Below are 21,079 nucleotides of genomic sequence, written 5' to 3'. Positions count from 1 at the left end.
CATCAACAATTCTCCCTTGTACATATAGCAGAGAGAGAATTTTGTTTCTCTCTCTTCCTCCTCCTTTAAAAAAAGAAAAAGAAAAAAGACATGAACTACAAACTATAGCTTGAATATATAGCAAGGAATCCATGTTCTTATGTAAGGCATTCTGCTCCTACAACCCCTATCCGTTGCCTTTGTTTTTGTGTTTCTTTTCCTGAGCCAATATCACCAAATAATAGGTCTGATTAATGGAAATATCCTTAAGTAATTTTTGTCTGAATGATCATCATTTGCTAAGTCAGTTTTGGAACGCTGAGAGAGATACTTCTTGCTATTATACTGTTTCTTGGATGAGAAACACCATTGTCAAAGCTACTACATCTGAAGGGACCAATAAAGCTAAGGTAAAGCTAGTCATGATACCTGTATTTTTTAAGTTCTCTCAGATGGGCAGGCATGAGATAAAATCAAATGCCTTTTTTTAAAAAATCAAAAAAACTTTGTTTATTTATACATTAATGTTAAGGGCTGGACTAGAGCTTAAGAAAAAAAAAAGAAAAGGGAAACAGTCTATGATCCAGAATTCTGTACAGAAGAGAGAAGAGGAAGAAGGGATGAGGAAGGGAAAAAAGGTGCACATACATGCACATCCACACAACATGAAGTAAGGTAGGTAGGCTAGGCAGCCAGGGTCAGGGCTCTTGGCTAGTCACCTGCTTTATGTAGGTTTCCAGCAGGTACTTTTTAAAGGTTGTGGGGTTTGTCCAAAGTTGAGCAGCATGTGTGTTCAATGGGTTGCCAACGTTGGGTTCTCCCAACAAGCTCTGGATAGATAGCAGGGTGGTTCTGACATCATACAGAGCTGACCACTTGGCCTTGAGGATGTCAAAACAGATATTTGTCTTGGGTGTCCACATTAGGATCGTGATGGTGTGACAAATTTCACAGTGGGAGCATTACATGAGTAGTCACTGGGGAATTCCAGGGAGAGTTTGTACCCTAGGTCTTCATATACTGTCCCAGTTGTCCCATTGATGATCCCCGTCAACTTATAGAGATTGTCCGACCCTGGGAAGTCAGAAATTCCAGTCTCCAGACATCATAAGCATCATCAATTTCTGCTGTAATCTCTTGCCCACGGACCACAGGCAGTGCCTGCCCCAGGCTAGGGCCCCTTATAGGCAGGTGCGGTGCTGGAGGCTTCTAGGTCATGATTCTGTGAGGTTATGGCGAACCAGAGATAAAGGTAAAGAAACCTCCTAGGTGGCAACTGCTGTGAAACGTGTTTTCATCAATACTGCAGAATGTCTTCAGTTTTTAGAACATACATGCAGTATAATGGGTTATTATTATATGTTTTAAGCATTTTCTAATATATATCTATGCAACTTTGTTCTTTCAAGTTTGGTGTCAGGTCATTGCAAGGATTGATTCATCTTTTATGTGCCCAGAGCTAGAGCCCTTTTCTAGGTAGAGGCATCCTAGGATATGGTTAACATTTGTTTGAGATTAGGAAAGACCTGTACACAGTTAAAAGAGTCAGTGGAGAGGAGAAACTGTGAGATTCCAACTGGAATTGAAAATTTAAGTTTTGGATCTTATAGACATACAGGTAGAGATTTAAAATTCAAGAGAAGAAAACTGAGTGAATGGAAATTAACAAGAGAAGAGGCTGGGAATAAAGGAGAAACTGGAGACAATGATGAAAATATGAATTTGAGACAGAGATATTTTGAGGTAGAGTGGAAGAAAGGTGAGAAATTAAATACAAAATTAAATGTGTAAAGATGAAAGTCAGTGTTTTAGATAAGTCTGGAGAATTTTGAGGTTGCAAATGTCAAAAAGCAGAAGAGTTTTTGAAAAAGGAAAAATGGAAGCTACATGCTGCAAACACTGAGAAATAGAGAACTGAGACATAAGAGGTAGTAAATGATGAGAAGAATTTAGAGAGGTTGACATAGATGGATGGAATGGATTTTAAATGAGGGGAAAGCTAATTTTGTTGGTGGAGTAAAGATCTGGAAGTGATACAGGGGAGAAAGAAGGAATCATTTCACTCCACTCTTTCTTCTCCTATAAGGAGGAGAGAAATCTAAGATATTAATGAGAAAGCAGCCCTGATAAAAATCTGTCTTGTGACAAAAATTGAATTTCAGTTAATGTGGCAACCAGCAAATTGAAAGCAGTAGAGAAGACGGGAGTTTCCTCAGAATGGAAACAGGAGTTCCACAGTACAACCAATAGAAGGGTTTAATTTGAAGATCTTGAATAAGAGAAGGGAAATGAGTGAAGAAAAGGGAAAAACTGAGCCAAAATGGAATGAAAATTTGGAGGAGAAATCAGAGCAGAGGGGTTTGTACCAGGAATAGTAGATGTGGGTAACAGGGGTAAGAGGAGCACTAGGTTGGAAGGCAAGATTCATATTATTTCCAGGAGGAAAGGAATCTCCAGTAAGAGTCATTTCATCAGAGGATCACAGATAGAGTTGCCTCACAAAACCAACTAGTCTTAACATGATTTGTATATCATGGAAGTCTTTGGCAGCCTGATGAAGTCTATGGTTAACTTTCAGAATAATATTTTCAAATGCATACAGTAACATAGAATTATAATGGAGACCAATTTTGTTTAATAGGCTTATCAAAATATTTTTTAAAAAATTTCATGGGTCAATCAAAAATCCCTATCTGCTCCAACCTCTTCCTTCTATAAATGAGGAAATGGAGACCATGTAATTTCATTGACTTATCTAAGGTTACCAAGGAGTAAAATTAGGGTTTTCATCTGAAGTTAAATTGCTTTGTTGGTACTTAAATAGATAGGGGAGTAGATAAATACTTGTGTGGACAAATGGACACACACACACACACACACACACACACACACACACACACACACACACACACACACCCTGAGGAAATTATGATTCCAACTCAATGCAATCAAGATAATATAGTATACGTTCTAGAAGCAAAGAGAACTCTATGAATAAAAATAATTTATTAAATTCTTTATCTACTATGTAATCAGGATGAGAATAGAAGAGAGAGAGAGTGCCTACCCTGAAGAAACTTACATTCTAATGGGTGAGAAATGATAGCCATGTCTAAGAAGATAAAAAGATTATGGCAAGGAAGAAAATGTTCAGGATAAAATAAATGCTGTATACTTTCAGGGATTGTAGAGCTCAGTGACTTATCTCTGCCCAGGCATGGTCTTTGGTAGTTTACTTTGGAGGACAGAGAAGCAGCAATAGGGAGGACTGGGTGAAAAAATGGAGGTAGAAAGAAGCTAATAGAGCTCATATCCTCTCCCTTTGAGATATGTCTAGTTATGTAGATTAGTATCCTTCATTTTGAAGTAGATCTACAACATAAAGCTAATTTCTGTGTGGAAGTTAAATAAGCACAACAATCCCCTCTCTTGTGGAGGCATTGCTATAAGCTGGGTTTGCAATGTATACAGAAGGGAGTATTTGTTAGTACTGACAAATTTCAATTGCTTAAATGGCCAGGAATTAAAATGTACCAAGAGGTAAACAAAAACAGCAGCTGCCTGGGGCATCACACACAGATGGGGGCTTGCAATAAGCGACCATTTTAATATTAATTCTTATAATGCACATATTTTTAATGCCAGAAAACAAAATACTATTCTTCATGGCCTATGGGTACATATTTTGTTGTCAAGTCTCCTGTGTTACAATGAAGGCTCAAAACCTCTTGTGAACACATTCCACAAATGCTCATAAAAAAAAAAAAAATACCACAGAGACTATTTGCTTAACTGTTAGGCAAGGTAAGTTGAAAGTCAGCTGTTATTTTAAGAGGTCATACTAGATCTATAATTTTACTGGGCAGTATTTGTGTGTGGGACACAATTTGAAAATCTTGCCTAGGGCACACATGTTCCCAGCTAATATGCGGTATTCTGAGCATCTCTTGGACAGCTTGGGGAGCTGAGCTGGGGTTACTTGATTCAGAAAGTAGTTCATCACTTAAGAAATTTTCGGGAGCCAGAGTTGCAATTGTTCATAATAGCAAAAAGTCTGAGATTTAAATGGCTCCATTTTCTACTTTACCCTTTTACTCCCCCCTTCCAACCAAGAAACCATTCACTATTTGTGAATATGGTGTAATGCTCAGGCCCCTTGGAGACAGGCTCAATGGACGAGGTGGTACATAATTGCAGATTTTTGAAAAGTTGAGAAAAAGTTGTCATGGTTTATTTGGAGCTATCTTATACTCAGCCTGAGTCTCCAGGGCTTGTTGACATCCCTGACACTTTGTGAATGAGGCCCTTTTTACTCCCTCTTCATTTGCTTAGCTCTTTACCTAATTGATTTTCTGTGCTAATACACTGAAGGTCTGGAGAAGGCAGAGCCTCAGGTGTGACAGATGAAATAAGGTGCTTTTACTCATTGCTTTTATCTTCCATGTCTAATGTGTTGGTTACAGCTGTGCAGTTTAACAGCAAAATCAATACATCATTTGCTGCAGGTACCTGAAAGAATTTGGAAGCTTGTTGGTATTTTAACTGTTAGGTTTCCTCTGGAAGATCATTCACTTTATTTATTTCTTTGTTCATCTATTTAGCCACCTATCCTGTTATTTATTTATATGCTTATACATTTATTTATTAAATCATCCATTTATCAAACTATCCACTACTTCATTTATTTATTTATATGTTCATCGATTAATTCCATCATCTAAGTATCTATTTGTTTTCCCCAATGAAACACTCTGGAGATCGAAGTTTTCTTGTTCTTTGCTTTCTTTTGCAACATTGTCTATTCAGCAAGCCTTTTCAGTCACTTTTTTTTCTTGGGCTTTGGAACATCTGCCAATCGAAATGAATCCTGTAAAGTGTAAAATAAATGTTTAAAAAATCTTTTCTATTTCATCTAAATCATCTTTGAGCTTAAACATTTAGCATATGCTCCACCAAAAATGGAACGGCATTGTATTGTGCAAGGAAAGCTGTATGTGTGGGGGCACTTGGGTAATTTCTCATGTAAATGATGCTTTTATTGCCAGTTTTCTTTTTTGCATTGGCAATGGTATGGTTTCAGCAGCAAACAGAGAAACTTCATTAGGATGGCTCCCCCATTCAACGTTTCTTTCCAGCTCTACAACCTATGATCCAACTCTCGTGCATAGAAGCAATTTGTGTGTTCTCCAGTTGTTTCCTGTGAGTTATTTTTGTTTCTCCATCTAAACTTTAGGCTCTGAGAGGGCAAAGAATGTCTTTTCTACTTCTCTGCTATTCTAACTCTCCTCTCATACCCAAAGCACCAAATGTGATGCTTTGTACATAATAAATATTCAATGTAATGCCTTTGTGCATGCATATTTCTTAAAATATTTTCATCAAACTAATCTTTGAGCTTTTTCATTTTGCATAGATAAGTATACACACACACACACACACACACACACACACACACACACACACACACACTAAAGCTTACTTCAGACACCAGCTAGTTGTATGACCCTGGGCAAATCCCCTAGTCTCTTTTACGCTAAGTAGCCTTATTTGAAAAATGGTAAAAACAGTAAGAACTTATATTGTTTTCAAAAGCATTTTCAAAACTAAAGTACTTTAGAGATTTTAGCTATTATGCAGGAACACATTCACATATAAACACAAAACTATATGTACTGGTGGCAGGGGTGATCTGTGTCTTCACTAATGCATTCATTTATTCAACGGACATTTAGTAAATCCTACCATGTATCAGAGATACTAAATGTAATAAGATTCAGTACACACAGTTCCTCTAAAGAACTAATGATGAGTCTCACATGTACATGTGAGCAGGTAGGTAATGTAATACAGAGATCACTGGGAGTGGAATCAGAAAGACTTATTTTCATGAGTTGAAATCTGGCCTCACACACATGCTGACTATGTGATCCTGAGCAAATCATTTAACTCTTTTGCCTCAGTTTCCACATCTGTAAAATGAGCTGGAGAAGGAAATGGAAACCACTCTAGTATCTTTGCCAAGAAACCTCAAAGAGGGAGACGTGATTGAAATGAATATACAACAACAAAACCACATCAAAGGCAATAGAGTGGTAGATTTCGTTTTTGAGCAGGTGTAACAGAAAGCACCCCAACATACACAGGAGGGTCTGCTATCACAGGCTCTTAGATCTGCATTTCTAAAAGGAAAGCAACTTTCGAGGGGTCGACAATGACTTTAATGAAAAACATTTATCATTCACTTAGTTCAGGGGAAAAAAGTCAACAACCTAAACTTCAGAGAAAATACAGAGAAATCAAAGATCAACAGACATGCTTCCAGCTGTCTGATATAAGTAATAGATACATCATAGATCAACAGATCCAACTAGCTGACCACTACATACATACACAGTTACCAGAGAGGCAACGATATAGGGGTTTTCAAAGCTGGGGGACTGCTTAGTGACTTCTCAGAGTCTCATCGGGCACACAAAGCTTCTTCTAAAAACTAAGCCCCAAAGTAAAACCCCACCTCAGAGTCTTTATACACTTTTTAGAGCCAGAGGGCATCACAACCCTTGAGAACCAGTGCCTCATTAGCAAAAGGTGAGGCCTTCCTACGAATCTTCCCAGGCTCATTAATAGGTAGGGAAAAGCTTCTTTAATCACATTATTCAATTTGAGGCACTTGATTATACTAAAACCAAAATTACATTATCAATAGAGCAGGTTACAAAATATACCTACAATGGTATTCAAAATAATAGCAACATTGGATGACTTCAAGGAATTATATGCCAGAAGAACAGGGACTGACCATGTGGCAAGAACAAGAGATGACTGGTAGGTATTCCATGTACTCTGATGCTACCCTTGTGATGTTGTAAGAAATCTAGGAAGACCTACAGTCTTGGTGGACATATAGTATTAGGATGAGGGTTTGGGAGAACAAAGACATCAGTCGTGAAGAATGAAGAGGCATGGATAGATTGGGTTCTGAATCATTGGGGTAACTCCTGAACCAGGGATATCACAGGTTTATTTGAATATATATAAGAAAATTTTAAACAATTTTGGCAGAAAATATGAGTTGACTAATATCTCATATTTCATGTAAATTACAAATTATTTAGCTGCCTTTATGTAAAAGGTGATATTGTAAATTGAAAGGACAAATAAAACCAAAGATCAGTAGGATGCACATTTTACCTTATTGTTAGGTGAAGATTCCATTAAGAATAAAGTAGATAACAATGTTAGATGATTTTGAATATGTGAGAATTTTAAGTTGTTTTGCATGAATAAAGCAATGCAACCAGAACAACTTTTAATGCAAAACCAGTTTTATATTCAACATTTCTATCAAAACCTGACATCAATGATACATAGGAAATTGTTACAAATGTATGACTAAGAGTAATGTCCCAACAAGTAAGTTATCATAGTATTCAAACTTTATTTTAAAGAAGAAATACAAACATTTTGAAAGAAGGAATGTAAACTACCCACAAAAAGTTCTAAGTCATTAATAATAAAAATGTAACTTAAAATAATCCTAAGGTTTTAGCCAAGAGCTGTCAAATTTGCAAATATAACAAAAGACAGAAATATTCAATGCAAGATAAATATGGGGGTGGAGCCAAGATGGCGGAGTAGAAAGACGCACATATGCTACCTCCAAACCCACTGCCCATAAAATATCTGTAATAAAAGAACCACTGGTGAATTCTGGAGCAACAGAAGACACAGAACAACAGAGTGAAGGAGATTTCTGCTCTAGAGAGCCTGAAAACTTCTCACAAAAGGTCCCTCGCACCCTGGACCCGGAACAGAGTCCAACCCTGCCTCGGCTCTGTGGCACGGAAAGGAGTGGATCCCAGCAGCCTTCAGGGACGGAATCTCCAGCAGCTGTGCAGGTCCCTCTACCCACAGGTGACGGGGGTTGGTGAGAGGGTCTCTTTGGCGTGTTGAGAGGGATGTGGGGTGCCCCCATAACTCAGGCCCCCTCGGGAGGCAGCAGCAGAGGTGGGAGTAGACTGGGGCTCCCCAAGAAGGCAGGAGCCTGGATCCATTGTTGAAGGTCTCCGAGTAAACCCCCTGAGGGAACCGAGCCTGTGAGGCGGCCCTGCCCCCACCTGAGCACCTGAACTTAATCTCACACTGAACAGCAGCCCTGCCCCCTCCCAAAGCCCTGAGGCTGGGAAGCAGCATTTGAATCTCAGACCCCAAGTGCTGGATGGGAGGATCTGGAGGCGAGGTGGGGGTGGAGAGGACACTCAGAAGTCAAGTCACTGGCTGGGAAAATGCCTAGAAAAGGGAAAAAAAATAAGACTATAGAAGGCTACTTTCTTGGTGAACAGGCATTTTCTCCCTTCCTTTCTGATGAGAAAGAACAATGCTTACCATCAGGGAAACACACAGAAGTCAAGGCTTCTGTATCCCAGCCCACTCAATGGGCTCAGGCCATAGAAGATCTAAAAAAGGATTTTGAAAATCAAGTTAGAGAGGTGAAGGAAAAACTGGGAAGAGAAATGAGTGACATGCAGGCAAAGCATGAAAAACAAATAAACACCCTGCTAAAGGAGACCCAAAAAAATGCTGAAGAAAATAACACCTTGAAAAATAGGCTAACTCAACTGGCAAAAGAGGTTCAAAAAGCCAATGAGGAGAAGAATGCTTTCAAAAGCAGAATTAGCCAAATGGAAAAGGAGATTCAAAAGCTCACTGAAGAAAATAGTTCTTTCAAAATTAGAATGGAACAGGTGGAGACTAATGACTTGATGAGAAACCAAGAAATCACAAAACAAAACCAAAAGAATGAAAAAATAGAAGATAATGTGAAATATCTCATTGGAAAAACAACTAACCTGGAGAATAGATCCAGGAGAGACAATTTAAAAATTATGGGCCTACCTGAAAGCCATGATCAAAAAAAGAGCCTAGACATCATCTATCATGAAATTATCAAGGAAAACTGCCCTGAGACTCTAGAACCAGAGGGCAAAATAAGTCTTCAAGGAATCCACAGATCACCACCTGAAAGAGATCCAAAAAGAGAAACTCCTAGGAACATTGTGGCCAAATTCCAGAGTTCCCAGGTCAAGGAGAAAATATTGCAAGCAGCTAGAAAGAAACAATTCAAGTATTGTGGAAATACAATCAGGATAACACAAGATCTAGCAGCTTCTACATTAAGGGATCGAAGGGCGTGGAATAGGATATTCCAGAAGTCAAAGGAACTAGGACTAAAACCAAGAATCACCTACCCAGCAAAACTGAGTATAATACTTCAGGGGAAAAATTGGTCTTTCAATGAAATAGAGGACTTTCAAGCATTCTTGATGAAAAGACCAGAGCTGAAAAGAAAATTTGACCTTCAAACACAAGAATGAAGAGAAGCATGAAAAGGTAAACAGCAAAGAGAAGTCATAAGGGACTTTACAAAAGTTGAACTGTTTACATTCCTACATGGAAAGACAATATTTGTAACTCTTGAAACTTTTCAGTATCTGGGTACTGGGTGGGATTACACACACACACACACACATACACACACACACACACACACACACACACACACACACATAGAGACAGAGTGCACAGAGTGAATTGAAGAGGATGGGATCATATCTTAAAAAAATGAAATCAAGCAGTGAGAGAGAAATATATTGGGAGGAGAAAGGGAGAAATGAAATGGAGCAAATTATCTCTCATAAAAGAGGCAAGCAAAAGACTTATTAGTGGAGGGATAAAGAGGGGAGGTGAGAAAAAAACATGAAGTTTACTCTCATCACATTCCACTAAAGGAAGGAATAAAATGCACACTCATTTTGGTATGAAAACCTATCTTACAATACAGGAAAGTGGGGGAGAAGAGGATAAGCTGGGGGGGGGGCAGATGATGAATGGGAGGGCAATGGGAGGAGGGAGCAATTTGAGGTCAACACTCATGGGGAGGGACAGGATCAAAAGAGAGAAGAGAAGTAATGGGGGACAGGACAGGATGGAGGGAAATATAATTAGTTCTTACACAACACTACTATTATGGAAGTCGTTTGCAAAACTACACAGATTTGGCCTATATTGAATTGCTTGCTTTCCAAAGGGAAGGGGTGGGGAGGGAGGGAGGAAGAGAAGTTGGAACTCAAACTTTTAGGAACAACTGTTGAGTACTGTTCTTGCCACTAGGAAATAAGAAATATAGGTAAAGGGGTATAGGATGGAGACAAAGGCAGAAAGGGAAGAGAGGGCAGATTGGCAGACAGGGGCAATTAGAACACTCAGTGTTTTGAAGTGGTTGGAGGGGACAAAAGGGGAGCAAATTTGGAACCTAAAATTTTGTGAAAAGGAATGTTAAAAGTTAAATAAAGAAAGAAAAAAAAGAAAGAAAGAAAAAGATAAATATAACAATATAGTTTGTAAAGCTACAAATAAATGCTCATTAAAATAATTTTTAGAGGCAGAGCCAAGATGGTGGCATAGAAGCAGGGACCTTCTAGAGCTCTTCCTGCAAACTCCTCAAAAAACCTGTAAAAATGACTCTGAGCAAATTCTGGAGCAGTAGAAGCAACAAAAGGACAGAGTGAAGTAAATTTCCACCCTTACACAATCAGGAAGATCAGTAAGAAAGTTATATAGCACCTGGCTGGGAGCAGAGTACAGTTTGGTGTGGGCCATGTTGATACAGACAGAGCTGGATCAGGATTTAGGAAACTGAATCACTCATGGCTGCTGGTTCCAGATTTCTTGACCCACAAACATCAAAGGCAACTTTGAAGATCAGTGGGGAGGGTCTCTCACTTGGCTGAGAGGAGAGTGTTCTGGTCCCAGCCTCAGCTCCAACCTCAGGCCTGGCCTCATCCACAGAGTAGTGGCAGCCACTGCTAAATCAGAGGCTACTTCTGGTGTTGTACACTTAACAAAGAGCTCAAAAGTCAAGTGACTGGCTGGGGAAATGAGCAAACAGGGAAAAAAGAACCAGACTATATATTCTTACTTTCTTGGTGATGAGGTATCTTCTTACATCACTGGTGATGAGGAAGATCAAAACATACAATCAGAAGAAGACAATAAAGCCAAAGGTGCTGCATTCAAAGCTTCCAAGAAAATTATGAATTGGTGTCAGGCCATGGAAGAGCTCAGAAAGGATTTTGAAAATCATGTAAGAGAAGTAGAGAGAAAATTGGGAAGAGAAATGAGAGTAATACAAGAAAATCATAAAAAAACAAGTGAACAGCTTGCTAAAGGTAACCCCTCCCCCAAATGCAGAAGAAAATGAAAGCTTTAAAATGAAACTAAGCCAAATGGCAAAAGAGGTCCAAAAAGTCAATGAGGAGAATGCCTTAAAAAGCAGAATGAGCTAAATGGAAAAAAGAGGTCCAAAAGTTCACTGAAGAAATAATTCCTTCAAAATTAGAATGGAGCAAATGGAAGCTAATGATTTTATGAGAAATCAAGAAATTATAAAACAAAACTAAAAGAATGAAAAAAGAGAAGACAATGTGAAGTAATTCTTTAGAAAAATGACCTCCAAAATAGATCCAGGAGAGATAATTTAAAAATTGTTGGACTACTGGAAAGCCATGATCAAAAGAGGAGCCTACACATCATTTTTCAAGAACTTATCAAGGAAAATTACCCTGATATTCTAGGACCAGAAGGTAAAACAGAAATGAAAAGAATCCACAGATTACCTCCTGAAAGAGAACCCAAAAGCAAAACTCCTAGGAATATTGTGGTAAAATTCCAGAGTTTCCAGGTCAAGAAAAAAAAAAATATTACCAACAGTCAGGGAAAAAAAATATAAGTATTGGGGAAACACAATCACAATAACAAAAAATTTAGCAGCTTCTACACTAGGTGATTGGAGGGCTTGCAATGTGACATTCTAGAGGTAAAGGAGATAGGACTAAAACCAAGAATCACCTCTCCAGTAAAACTGAGTATAATATTTCTGGGGAAAAAATGGAAGCTCAATGAAATAAAAGACTTTCAAGCATTCTTGTTGAAAAGACCAGGACTAAATAGAAAATTTGACTTTTAAATACAAAAATCAAGAGAAATATGAAAAGGTAAACAGGAAAGAGAAACCATAAAGGACTTATTAAAGTTGAACTCTCTATATTCCTACATGGAAGGATGATATTTGTAACTCATGAGACCTTTCTCAGTATTAGGATGGTTGAAGGGAATATATGTATGTATGTGTATGTATGTATATATGTGTGTGTATATGTGTATATGTATGTATGTATGTATATATGTGTATATGTATATGTATATGTATATGTATGGAGAGACAGAGACAGGGTGAGCTGAATATGAAAGGATAGTATCTAAAAAAGAAAATTAAATGTTGAGAGTACTATACTAGGAGAAAGAGAAAGAGAGAGATAGAATGTAGTGAATCATCGCACATAAAAGAGTCAATAAAGAGCTTTTACAATGAAGGGAAAAAAGGGGAAGGTGAAAGAGAACCAGTGAGTCTTTGTTTCATCAGATTTGGCTTCAGCAGGGAAAAAAACATACACACTCAACTGGATATGGAAGTTTATCTTACCTACAGGAAATTACAGATAAGAGACAGAGGATAATAGAAGGGATAGCAGAGTGGAGGAAGGGGTAATTAGAAGCAAACACTTTTGTAGAGGGACAGGTCAAATGACAGAATAGAATAAATGGAGGATGGGACAGGATAGAGGGAAGTACAGTTAATCTTTCACAGCATGACTGTTAGGGGAGTGTTTAGCATAGTTACACATGTATAATCTGTACTGAATTGCATGCCTTCTCAATGAGGGTGGATAGGGATAGGGGAAGGGGGAGAATGTGGAACACAAAGCTTTAAAAATGAATATTAAAAGTTGTTTTTACATGCTGCTAGGAAATAAGATATATAAGCAATGTAGTATGGAAATTTATCTTGCCCTAATGGAAAATAGAAGGGAAGGGGATAAGAGTTGGGGGTGTAGGTGTGATAGTAGGGAGGCCAGATTGGAGAAAAGGGTAATCAGAATGCATGCTGTCCTGAGGTGGGGTGGGGAGATGGGGAGAAATTTTGAAATTCAAAATTTTGTGGAATTGAAGGTTAAAAACTGAAAATAAATGAATTTTAAAAATAATTTTTATAATAGAAGGTTTTTTGGAATATGGGAGGAAAGTTATTAAATGGTCTGTTCATACCCTTTGATTTAGTGTTCCCACTACTGGGCATGTCCTGCAAGTAAGTCAATAAATTAATAAGCATTTATTAAGAAGACCAGTTACTGTGTTAGAGTCTCTTGATATAAAGATAAAAATGAAATGAAATGATCTCTATTCTCAAGGAGTGTGTATTGTATCAGGGGAAATAAAACGACTGTGTGTGTATGTGTGTGTGCGCATGTGTGTAATACACAATAAAACTCCTGTAGGGTAGGGCACTAGCATTTGAATTTTAGAGACCAAGAAAAACCCTATTTAGAAGCTAGTATTTGAACTGAGCTTTACAAAAAACTAAAGATTAACAGAAGTAGAAGGGAAGTGATAGCACCTTCTAGGCATAGGGAACAACATGATTTGCAAAAGACATGGAAGCACAAGATAGTCTTTTGTGTGTGTGTCTTGGAAGAAACATAATTTTTCTGGTTAGTTGAGTACATTAAGTGGAATAACAAAATATGCCTGTGGAGAATGACTGGAGCAGGGATGTGCTAGTAAATATGTTAATCAATAAATATTTCTTTTATTTATTTATTTTTGTTTTCAACATATACTTTTATAAGGTTTTGAATTCTAAAACTTTCCCCTTTCCTTCCTCTTCCCCCTTCCTAAAACAGCATGGAGTGTGATATAGGCTATACATTTATAGTCATCTTAAATATATTTCCATCTTAGTCATGTTGTTAAAGAAGAATTCGAACAGAAGGGGAAAACCATGAGAAAGAAAGAACAAGAGAGAGAGACAGAGACAGAGAGAGAGAGAGAGAGAGAGAGAGAGAGAGAGAGAGAGAGAGAGAGAGAGAGAGAGAGAGGAAATATTACGCTTCAGTCTATATTCAGATTCCATACTTCTTTTTCTGGATATGGATAGCATTTTTCATCATGAGTCTTGGAATTTTTTTAGATCTTTGTATTACTAAGGAAAACTAAGTCTATCAAGTTCAGTCTTCATTCAGTGCTGCTGGTACCTGTAACAATGTTCTCCTGGTTGTACTCACTTCAGCATCAGTTCATGAAAGTTTTTTCTAAGTTTTTCTGAAATCCATCTGCTTGTCATTTCATACGGAACAATAGTTTTCTCTTGTATTCGCATGCCACAACTTGTTCAGTCATTCCTCAATTGATGGGCATCCCCCCAATTTCCAATTCTTGGTCACCACAAAAAGATCTGCTATAAATGCGTTTTGTACATGTGCATTTTTCCCACTTTTATGATCTCTTTGGAATGATGGACAGTGATATTGGTAGATCAAAGAGTATATACCATTTTATACCCTTCGGCCATAGTTCCAAATTGCTCTCCAAATTGGTTGGATCAGTTCACAACTCCAACTCCAAACCATTAGAGTTCCAGTTTTCCCACATCTTCTCTAACATTTATCATTTTCCTGTTTTGTTATGTTAACCAATCTGATAGGTGTGATATGGTACCTCAGGGCTATTTTAATTTGCATTTCTCTGATCAGTGGTGATTTAGAACATTTTTTCATTTGACTATACATAACTTTAATTTCTTCTTTAGAAAATTGCCTATTCATATCCTTTAACCATTTTTTGATTAGGGATTAACTTATATTCTTTAATAAACATTTGTTAAGTTCCTACTGTGTGCCAGGTACTATCCTAAATACTGGACATATAAAAGATATAAAAAGAGACAAAAGACAGCTCATGGCCTCAAGGAGTTTACAATCTAACAATCTTACAATCCATTTAAAGATTTTTGTGATTTGGTTCATTTCTACCTTTTCGGTCATTTTACATTTAAATCTTTTCTACACTCCTTAATCAGGAAACACTGACCTTTTTTCTCTTCCTTAAACCAAACACTCCATTTCATGATTTTACTGTCTTTTCACTAGCTGTTGGCCATGACTGGAATGCTTTTCCTTTTCATCTCTGACTTTTTGTTCACCTGAATTCCTTTGAGACTCAATTTAAATCTCCCCTACTGCAAGAGGCCTTTCCTTGTTCCCCCTTTCTTCCCCTCCATTTAATATATGTGTGAATGTGTGTGTATACATTTGCATATTTTCTTTCCCATTTCAATATTTGGGAGCACTTAAAAAATCATTCTGAACTGACAATAAAATATTTAAAATTTTGTTTTAATTTATATTTTCTAACTTAACCAGAATATTTAATATATTACCATGTTCCTTTTCTGAATCATTCCATATAAACAAGTACTTAATGGGTTCATTAATATTTTCCACCTCTCTAAATGGCAGAAATAATTGAGGAAATGGTTAATTTCTTTATTTACTCATAAAGAACATATTATTCATCCTGACTCAACAAGATCTCCTTCTATTTGAAAACTAGAATGATTTCATCTAAGAGATCACAATGTTTGGATATCTATGCTTATGTTTGATTTGATTTATTAAACCTTGTGCTTGCCATAAAAATGGTGTTTAGGATCACAAGGATTTCTTTTTTGGATTTATGTGAACTGTCTCAAAAGCCCAAACTTCAATTATAACTGTACAAACCTGTGTTTGAGTTAGTCTGTACAGATTTGGCCTAAGGAAAGCAATATAGTAGAGATTTAAGTACACGAAGACATTGTCTCTTGTGGTGAAATGTATTTCCCATTATAATGGTAAAATTGACTTTTATACACCAAAGGATTTGGTGAATGTTTGATTTAATATACTTAATAATGTGACCAAAATAATTGGAAAAACTGGTTTTATCTTTTATCTTAATGATTACATTAGATTGATATCTTGGTTGGGTACAACCTGAGAATGATTAAAATATCATTCCATGTGAAGGTGGCCCAAGCTGACTGTTGAACTAATGGAATAATAAATTGAAATATCTGCTTGACACAATCAATAAGAAGGGCACTAGATTCAAAGTTGATCAGGTTTTAGACCAAAATATAAGTCCACAGGTCATGCATGCATGAGGATAAGGTATCATATTATAATATTTTAACCAGGAGGATAGGACCTGAGTTTTAATCTCATCTCTCCTAATTGTTACTGATGTCAACTCATATAAGCTTTGTAGACTTTAGTTTCCTCATTTATAAAATGAGCTTATTGAATTACATAGCCTTTAGTGTGACTTCTGGTTATACATAAGGGATCCTTGAAGGAGATCTTCCTCAGCAGAAGGGTTTCTTTATATTGCTTACATACAATTATTCTGGTGTGTATCAAATACCCTTAAGCAATGTCTGCATTAACAGTGCAAAGACCTAGTGTTTTCTGTGCAGGATTCAAAAGACTTTAATGTGCTTCATTGTTTAAATTTGCTAAATAGATAGGTTTTATGGTATACTGATGCCTTGACAATATTGCATGAGACTGAGTCATTGGTATTATGCAAACTCTTACCAGTGTTCTTATGGACGCACCATAGGTTTTTCAGTTCCATATTGCATCTCATCCATTCTTGCTAGTATAGTGGAAATATTACTGGATCTCCCTTGATACCCTTGTCCAGACTTTCTCCCAAGCCTGAAGTATTCTCCTTCTTCATTTCCACCTCCAAAATTTCTAAATTTCTTTAAATCTTACCTCTGGTTTGACTTCTTACATGAAAACCTACTAGTATCCTTAATCTGCATACAATTTTTATTTATCTGTGCTAATGTTTTTTCTCATAAAATGCGTTTCTTCAGGACAGTTGAAGTTTCATTGGCTTATTTCCGTTGCCTAGCAAAGTGGTGGACACATAGTAGGTTCCCAGTAAATCCTAACTCAATTGAATTGAATAGAATTAAACTGAATTACATGTTACTATTACATAGAGGTTGATAGACATATTACCATATGTTCTATTTAATATTTATAACTTTACATGAATAATTATATTTTTCCTAACTTATTATTTCATTTAAATATATTAGAGCAATGATTCAACATCTTATTTGCATTCAAAAGATTTGGGTTTGAATCTGGACTTCTTGCTATGTTACCACAGGCAAGTGACAACTTCTCTGAACTTTCATCATCCATCAAGCTGTAATAGTGACATTTTTCACTGAGGGGCTACGTGGGAGATGAAATGATGAGGGGCTGGTCTTGCTATCAGTCAGAGACGGCTTTAAGTCTTGCCTCTGACAAATACAGGGTGTTGAATTTAACAATCCAAACATTATTGAGACCCACTATTTGCCAAGCACTGTTCTAGGAACTGGGGAAGGCAAAACTAAAACATTACTTGCTTTCAAAGAAGTGTGTGGTAGGGAGGGAACCATAGGTGCACAAATGGAGATAGGAACCAGTCCTGGGAGTTCATTTGAATAAGGAACTCCTAAGTGAGAAAAATTTGGCAACCCAATCAGGTCATTATGTTCCAAGTTTAGAAGAGTGACCTGAGGTAGTGAAAAGTTAAGTGAATTGCATAGATCACACAGTTAATTTGTGAAAGGGGCATGGATCCAGGACTTGCTAATGCCTAGGTCAGTTTTCTATCTGCAATTCTATAGTGCCTCTTGTAGAAAGATTGGTATCTGAAAAATAAATATCCAGTTAATTCAAAGTAATTTTTTTGGGAGGGCGTAGGTATTGACACCTGGGAGGATCAGGAACATCCCCCTGTAGAAAGTGGCACCAAAGTTGTTCCATTGGAAAAAGCTAGGTATTCTATGAAATGGAGACAGAATATTCTAAAAATGGGTGTGAGGTGGGCTAACTTGTGCTGTGGGATGAAGAACATGCTCTGCAGTGCATGTGGGTGGGATATGGAATGCCAAATATATGGAAGAGGAAGTTGACCACTTTGGTTGAAGCAGAATGTGTAAAGGAGATTAGCTCTATAATCATTTTGGAAAGATGGATGAAAGCAGTGTTTTGAATGACTTTAAATACTAGCCAGAGAGATCTGTATTTTATCTTAGAGGTAACAGGAAACCACTGTAGTTTAGACTCTCAGGGTCTCCACCTACTTTCTACAATTAAAAATTACAGAACTTTAGTTTATTGACCTTGATAGAAGCAACTTCCACACAAAGAGTTCTGTACATGGATGTAATGAATTTGGACCAATACTTGTGTACTTGATGGCATTGTTAATAATTCACTTTTATACAGCACATTAAAATTGACAAAGCTCTTTCCTCACAGCAACCTTGTGAGGTGAATGGTGTGGATAATATCAGTTTTACAGATGAAGAGATATGACTTGAATATGATGTCACAGAGCTTCTGACTGTCATAGCTGGGTTAAGTTCAACCCTCTTTTAGCAGTACTTTGAGGCAGCCAGCATACCTCTGTCTTGAAAGAAGAGCTCTTTGTAAATTGTAAAAATGCTATATAAATGTTAACTAGTCTGTGTCATTAAAAATCAAGGGTCTTGTAAGTTTTATTATTGTAGATAGTCATTAGCGAACAAAGGGAGGGAAAGAAGTAAGTGAAATGTAACTATATTTGAAAAAATCACTTCTGTTCTTAAAGTGAGTAAATATTAGCCCACAGAAAAGCACCTATTGCATGAGTTCCTTTGTTGTACCCTGGTTATCCATGAAGTAGCTTAAAGCTGATACTTTAGTGGAAAACAAGTACCAAGGACTATTAGATTTCAATCAAGATCCCTAACAGCTATAACATATTGGAGTTACTATTGATCTTCCCTAGAGGTGGGAAGGGAGGGATGGAGAATAGAAGAATTCACATTCTTGGGAATTTCTGGACTTTTTGTTTCAATAAACCTTTGCATGTAAAAGGTACTATACTATTCTATACTATACTATACTATACTATACTATACTATACTATACTATACTATACTATACTATACTATACTATACTATACTATACTATATTATAGGAGTAGAAAGATGAAAGAAGACATAGACCCTGTTCTCAAGAATCTTATAATCAACTGCAAAAGCTGATATTACACACAAATACCTAGTACTCAAAATAAGTGAGGGGAAGGTACAGCAAGTCATAGATGATTCATAGGAGATGTGGAACCAGGGTTGATTTTTGAATAAAGAGAAATGGTGTGTGTGTGTGTGTGTGTGTGTGTGTGTGTGTGTGTGTGTGTGTGTGTGTGTAAGGTTGTGGTGGGAGAGATGGAATTCATGCTAGGCAGGAAGTACAATAGGTAAGGACACAGACATAAAAGCATGAAAGATTAGAATGAGAATTGCAAACAGTTCACTATAAGAGGAATGTCAGGTGTGTGAAAAACTCTTATAGTGTCATTCTGGAAAGGAAGACTAGAAATCTATTTTGAAAGTCCTTGAATGTAGAGATAAAGAGTTTGTATTTTCTCATCCAAAAAAAAAAAAAAGCACAAAGTGGTGACTGTGGATTGGACTAGGCTAGCTAACTCCCTCCTAAACATTACATGAGTCTCTGTAGCATGCTCAGGTTATCTAGCCTTTATCAAGCCCTCAGGTTATTCCAAGCCTCTTTGTGGTACTCTAAAATATTTTAACAGAGCCTCATTCTCAGCTCTGACCTCTTCAGAAATATCATAGTTAACAACTGACACCTTCTTACTGATGAAATTTGGTTTAAAGATGTAAAAATATCATCTTGTTTCCTCAACTTCCACTAATACTGTTGGTTCCTCCTGGCTAATGAAGTGACAAGCAATTAGATAGCCCTAGCCCATGTTGTGAAATAAGATGGAGTTCACTATAAGCAAGGAGGTGGGAGAAGGTGACTATTCTGTTCTGGTCCGTGTGACAGGGCATTCATACTTGAGAAAAAAAGATTTTAAATAGATCAGCAGAATGATAGGAACAATATGGTGTGGTTTAGACCTGATCAATATCTGTTCTAAAAGGGGGTGCTCAGAATTGAACTTAGTATGAAATGGGACCTGACCAGGATAGACTGCAACAGAAACTTTGCCCCCTAATCTCTCTATGCTTCTCTTTAAGTAGGCTGAATCACATTATCTTTCTTGCTGTCATATAGAGCTATTAAATAGTATGGCGATATCAGTCCACTAAAAAAAGAAAATAAATTAAAAAGAAACCCCAAAATCGAAGCACTGAGAAAGCATCAGATGAAGAGTCAAATAAGGAGGTATCTACAGTTCCTTACAACTACATGAGTAGGATTCTGTGAATACACACCAGAGTTCATTAGGGAAAGCACTAAGAAGAAAAATAAAAATCAAGAGCACATCCTTATTTGTATTCTATCACTACTTTCCTCTGGAAGATCTATGAACATACAACACATGGGAACATAAGAACAGGCACTCAGAATCATTGGTTAGACCCTGTATAACCAGGAAGAAGTTGATGTATGATTGTTTATTGCTAAGATTTCAAGGTTTTATCTCTGACCTCTTCATGGTCCCACATTATTGAAGAAATTACTTTCTTCCTAATTAAACAATTCCTTGCTAATCTATATGTTTTCTAGTAGAACTTCCTGGCTCCTGCTCTTTTAACTCCCTCCTTCCATTTAAAAGATTTTTTAAAATGATGTCAGTTGATTTTATATTCTAGGCATTTCCTAGGTCCTTCATGCTTTGCTCATGACAAAGAATAATAAGTAGGCAAAAAAAGCCAATACATCTGACAATGTATACAGTCTTCTGGGAAGGGGGAAAGAGGAAAGTCATAATGATTTATATAGCACCTACTATGCGTCAGGCATTGTGTTATGTGCTTTACCAATATTCCCTGATTTGATCCTCACAACAACCTTATGAGGTAGATGTTGTTACAATCACCATTTTAGTGCTGAAGATATTGAGGCAAACAGAGATTAAGTGACTTGCCAAGGGCCACAAGTGTGGCCACATTAATACTCAGTTCTCCCAGATTCCCGACCCAGTGCATATAGTTTTCATTATCTATTATTTAAACCTTTCATTATTAAAAAAAATTATTGGAGTTCAAATACCTTTTAGTGATCTTTTCATATATAATTATTAAAATCATTGTGTATATTATTCTCTTGATTCTTATTTTTTGTCTGTATAAAT

At 37.0% G+C, this 21,079-nt stretch overlaps 1 pseudogene; it reads right to left on the bottom strand.

Annotated features, from left to right (window-relative positions):
* Nucleotides 1-677: 677 nt before the first annotated feature.
* Nucleotides 678-1,097, bottom strand: LOC140523749 (ubiquitin-conjugating enzyme E2 C pseudogene; annotated as a pseudogene).
* Nucleotides 1,098-21,079: the final 19,982 nt, after the last annotated feature.

The sequence above is a fragment of the Notamacropus eugenii genome, chromosome 2, assembly GCF_028372415.1.
Source record: "Notamacropus eugenii isolate mMacEug1 chromosome 2, mMacEug1.pri_v2, whole genome shotgun sequence".
Taxonomy (NCBI): domain Eukaryota; kingdom Metazoa; phylum Chordata; class Mammalia; order Diprotodontia; family Macropodidae; genus Notamacropus; species Notamacropus eugenii.
The sequence above is the reverse complement of the archived record's forward strand: the minus strand, read 5'-3'. Positions and strand labels throughout refer to the sequence as shown.